At 34.7% G+C, this 5,795-nt stretch overlaps 1 long non-coding RNA gene across 1 annotated transcript; it reads left to right on the top strand.

The window, feature by feature from the left end:
- The first annotated feature begins 2,431 nt into the window (after positions 1-2,431).
- On the top strand, positions 2,432-3,581 carry LOC311294553. The gene is made up of 2 exons (XR_014628071.1): positions 2,432-2,777; positions 3,255-3,581. It is a non-coding gene; the product is annotated as an uncharacterized lncRNA (long non-coding RNA).
- Positions 3,582-5,795: the final 2,214 nt, after the last annotated feature.

Raw genomic sequence — 5,795 nt, 5'->3', positions numbered from 1 at the left:
GCCATTCTTGTGTTAGTGGGGGCTTTTATAATAGAATAAAATTCAGGGCGTCTTTGTGTGGCCCTTTGCACTCTGATTTCACACCCGCATGTTGTAAAGCTGCAGGCGGGTATATATAGAGAGAGAGAGAACTTTTGATTAACTTGCAAAATATTAAATTCAAAATTGCTTTATTGGCATGACTGTAAATAACACAATATTGCCAAAGCTTGGAATACATAGAATGATAATACAAACATAAAAATAATAGAAGAAATATTATAACATAACTTAAATTTCAATACACAGTGTAACAAATTAGAACATGTGTGAACATTTGATAGTTTTAACACACAAACTCTCAAATACACACATTACTGAGGGTCACTGTGGTGGACAGTATAGGGAAACTTACCATATTAACATGTTACCAAGGTAACATGAAGGTAAAAGGTAAGGAGGTACAAAAAGGTAACACGAATGACATTTATGCATGCATAAAGAAATGACTGAATCTTAAAATGTGTCATATATTGTGTGTTTTGTATTGATTTGCATTATTTGGTCTACTAACACTGTATCCTAGTGTATTGTATTGTATGTTCTATATTGTGCTGAATTGCATTTTTTTAATAGTAAAACAGACATCATTAAACAGAGTTTGAAGTGCTACTTTAGTTAAAACTAGAGTAAAGTTTGATGAAATAATAACGTAAAAGCTTAAAGTTTGGAGGTTTTACTCAGGTTGTTTGGAGGTTGTTAACATGATTTAGCATGTTGCTAGCATATTTTAACACATTGTTAGCATGTTGTTATAGCATTTTTTTTGCATGTTGCCCTAGGATAGTCGGCAAGCTTTACTACTAGTGGTAAAGTCTGCAATATCAGGCGTGAATGACACCGGAAGCCAGACACTCTCTGTCAAGCCATAATGACATTGGGGTTCTCAAGTTTTATCAAAAGCTTGGAGTGAGATCACATGCAGTTAGGGGAGGAGCCCTAATGGAGCCCCGCCCCCGCCCCCCAATTTTACCCATTGTTCATAATAAACCAGCACAAATTTAAATTATAACAATTGGTAAATCTGATAAATGACAGAGCAATTCATCACATCAAATATACTCTTTAATGTTATATTTCAAAATTACAAATATACAAAAATGACTGTGTGCTCTCTTCCACTGTCTCTCCACTTGGTGTCTTCTCCACCGTCTCTGCCACCACCTCTTCCACTGTCTCCTCTAGACTGGCAACCGTTTTAGGGGGCTTACCCTTTGGTGCCCAGAATGCTAAAATATCTTTTTGCTTTTTCCCTGACATCTTTGAAAAATACAAATGCAATGGCAATGATTAATGTATGTTTTGACAGGATATAAAATATTACCCAGAGCACTCTGCTTTAATACATGTAGAACAACTAGAAAGACTATTAATACAGTATAATATATAATTTCAAATAAAATGAAGAAATACATCTTCATTCCTTCCCATACCCACTAACATTTCCCTTAGTTTCAGATAACGTAAGCTAGCCAAACTTGAGAACCCTGCATTGGCATAAATGAAATTACACCACGTAGTGAACAAGTGAAGCCACACTGCCACATTGTGGCTTCTTTCTGCTGCACCACATGCTTGCATTATATATATATATATATATATATAAATATATATTCCACTGCTTTGGTTTTCTAAAATGTGAAGTAACAAATAGGGAATATAATGCCCATAACATCGGTTAAATGCACGTTTTTGCACGATTTCACAACCATGCTTTGACAGATTTACTGTTTAAAATAACTGTTCAAGCAAACCTACAGACACAGTGCCTGAAACAAAAACTTTGTTACATTAACATGGTTTAATACATTGTTAATACACTGTTAGGACGTGTCAACCTGTCGCTAGCATGAGTAGCTTTTTGCTAGCATGTTTTAACATATTGTTAGCATGTTTTAACTGTTGTTAGCATGATTAGGATAGGGATTATATACTGTGCGAAAGTATTAAGGAAACTCAGGAAGGCAATAATGTAAATGTTTCTTTTGTAATACATTTTTACGGAGGATTTTTCATTTGAAATGATTGGAAAACAAAACAAAACCGATGATTTATATCATACAGAACTGCATAACTGCACGGGAATGTAGTGTGGATTTTGTAGGCTAATATATGAGCATTTATTAAAATGTGTAAGTTATGAAAATATAACCATATATAGTCCTATATGACTTTTGCACTTCTGTCAATAAAAAAAGAAGAAAAATACGGAAGTGCGCTTTCTTTTTGCATGGATTCATGGATAAAAACAACCTAGCCAATCACAATAGCTTTAAATTAACCAATCAAGACGAATCGTATTAAAAATGCAGCCACTCACACGGCAGCAAGAACTCTCCGCCAATCACCGGCGAGCTCTAATACCCACGTGACATTGGGGTTTCAGAAAACTGTGTGACATCAGTGTTGTTGTTTACTCACAGAAGAGAAGAGCTCGTGCAAGCAAGCCTAATTCTATAGTCTTTTAGCAAGATTATATTCTAATAAACATGGCCGCCGCGGACATCGATAGATTAGTGTCATTTGAAGAAGCCCATTATGACCAATATGATTATTATAACCTGGAGGAATATCCCTGCCACGCCGGAGGAAAAGGCAGAAGTAAGAAGGAGATCGGGCTGAACACTAATCGCCATTCCCCGGCTGGACACGAGAGGAAAATAGCAGAAAAACTGCAGAACAGTGAAATAAAACGCAAGAGAACCAAGAGCGCGACATCCTGAGGAAAATGCATCGAGGTAAGTATGATCAGATCATATTTATGCTTTTTTATTATGGAAAAATGGGACTCAAGGCATTTATCTCTCTCTCTATCTCTTGAATTTAATTGATTTTAAATTAGTATTACCACTAACTCAATGTTGTTGTTGTTGTTTTTATGTCTGTAAATATGTCTTTTATGTCTTTTTTTTATCTACTGTTTATAATGCTATTATTGTTGTTTAATTCTGTTTTGAGTTGTCACTGTATGTATTTGCCTTTATATATGTAAATATATAATGCCTTTATAAATGTAAAATGTGTCTAGGCAAATCCTCCACCCTCTTTGTGCTCCAACTGCTATTTTATGTAACCACTAGGGATCAAATTTCCACTAGATTACATGCACCAATGCATTCATCTTCTGTTTGTAATTATGTAATAACACATCGAATGCGTTTTTTTTTTTTTTTATTGCAAATATTCCTAATGCTTTATTTTGTAATGCTTTACAGAATCAGGCCGCACATACTGGAAACTGATGAGTGAAACCGGATCGTGGTCCAAATGTCTGTTTTGCCTTTTCCCCGACCCACTGAATGTTGATGTCGTTCAGTTCGAGGCGCGCGCATGCGCATCTGCTCCACATTCTGCTGCTGTCACGTGATACGCGGGCAGTTCTGACATGTGTTTGGGTGTTTCATGGTGTCACATGGTGTTAAACGCTTAAACGTTCACTGACTTTTGAAAATAAAACGTGTTCAGCTAAAGGAAATTATGTGTACTTATTTGCTGTACATTTCTATAATGTAAGACTTAAATAAATTTGCATAATTCTCTAATGTGGTTTTTTGCATTGTTTATGTTTTGTATAATTATGCAGCATCTGAATATCCATCCTTTTCATTTTAGTTTGGAAAATTAGCTTAAAGTTTTGGGGATTTCCAAAGTTTGAAAGAAAAGAAAAGAAAAGAAAAGAAAAGAAAAGAAAAGAAAAAGGTGTCAAATGAGTAAATATATTTAACATGAGCTTCAGGTTTTCTTCATGCAGCTTCACAACTAAACGACAGATATGCAGACATTCTCAAAATCATTTTATATTAGATAATAAAAGGCATATTTGTCTGTGGGTTTAAGTGTCCAAATACTTTTTGGGCCACTGTATGTAACTTTTTCACATCTTTATTTGATAATATGGTAAGGTTAATGGTTTTAAATAATCAGATGTGATTGTTTATCATACAATCAAGGTACACTTTGTATAACTTTTGGCCCTCTAGTGGCTACAAAATTTTTAATACAAAAATTGCTTAGATTTTTTATGGCTGTGTGCATTAATATGGTTCTTTCCCATAACTAAAAAGGAGAGATTATCATACTGCTTATAAAACATTCAGCACTAGGCTTAAGAGATATAACCAGGTTAGATGGAAAGGATCTCAAGCTGACCAGCTGAAGACGTTACCAGAGCCCGTCTACGGAGAGCCTGTAGCTGGGAAGGAATACATGAAAAATCATGAAGATTGGACACTTCTGGAAAAGTTTTAGATTTTTGGCAGGGTGTTAGGTATGGGCCTAAGGTTTTCAAAAATCCATGGATACAAGTTGGGGTGGCCCCCCTAGTGGCAGTTATCCATAAAATCCAAATTGGCCGAAAAGAGAAAAGGTTATATCTCAGCTTCCTTTAGTCTTAAATTGTTGTATAATGTAATTTTTTTCTGCTTTGTTTGATACAAGGAATCCAATTCTGATATATTCTTCTTATTTTAAGTCCATTTCCATGTTAAATCTATTATCATAGTCATATTTAGCTCAAATAAACTGTCAATATCTCTGAAAAAGTCACATTGAAATATTACTCAGGGCCCTAGACCCACATTTTTACCTCCAAGGTATGCTTTTCTTTGTTGATTGGACAGGTCACTATCACTATAGTGTCAAAAATCACATGTTGTGACCAAAAGGACCATTGTTGTGGCTTTAAATTAACACAACTTCAGAACTATGCCACAGTGAAAAGTTTTATTAAGCTTTTGAATATTCAAAACTGATTTTTTTTTTTGACTGGGTAAATATTATGAATTAATTTAAACGATATTTCTTTTACTTTGTTTGTGAGGAGAAATCTTTGTTGTACGGACCACGGACCATATATTTTTCCAATTTAAATGATCAAAAAGACCATTCCAATATGAGATTGCAGGAGGGGCATGCAGAAATAATGTTCTCAAGGAATAGAACTCTCACTTTATAATTTCTTTCCTTTGAGAGTAAATATGAGTAGTCCAATAGATCTAAAATTAAGCGTGTGTTGTTTGATATATGTCTGATTGGCAGAAATCCTGACTGTGTATCATCAATAATGGAATTTAGGACACATTTTAGTCTTTTGGCCAAGGCTAAAGCTATTATTTTGTAGTCATTATTTAGTAGAGTGATTGGGCGCCAATTACCAATGAAAAGGGCCCCATTGTGATCTCCAAAAACTAAAGTCTTCTTTGATTGAATGACATTCTTGTAAAAAATAAAAATCCGAATTAAACTGTTTAAGGTACAAAAATATAGCTTTACGTTTAGTAAGGTTTCTTAGCCCTCTGACATTAAGTGAGTGAATAGAAAGAACCATCAAGGAAAAAAGGAAGAAAAAAAAAAGAAAAAAAAAGAATTTTAAATTTAAGCTAATACAAATAACGCGTTGAGATCGGACTAAAGAAATATGTGCATAAATATGAGCACCGCAAACTACAATAAAAACAGTATATTGATGTAGTGCAGTACAAAAAGTAGGCGTAAACACAAAATATTAACTTCAAAACAGAAGTAGGCTATATGAGAACCTGTAACAAACATGTGGAAAACAAACAAAAATCACTAGAGCACCTCGTTTTGTTCGGCAAATTATGTGGGCTAACCCAGTGACATTTTAATAAAGTGCCTGCCCTATGGCTGCAGCCTGTAGCACCGAGCACGATGACATAGCTGGATCCACTGTCTATGATCAGAATCAGATCCGACCGTTTATATACTGTCTAGTGTCTATGGTGAAACTAAATATT

The sequence above is a fragment of the Rutilus rutilus genome, assembly GCF_951802725.1.
Source record: "Rutilus rutilus genome assembly, chromosome: 7".
NCBI classification, from domain to species: Eukaryota; Metazoa; Chordata; class Actinopteri; order Cypriniformes; family Leuciscidae; genus Rutilus; species Rutilus rutilus.
The sequence above is the reverse complement of the archived record's forward strand: the minus strand, read 5'-3'. Positions and strand labels throughout refer to the sequence as shown.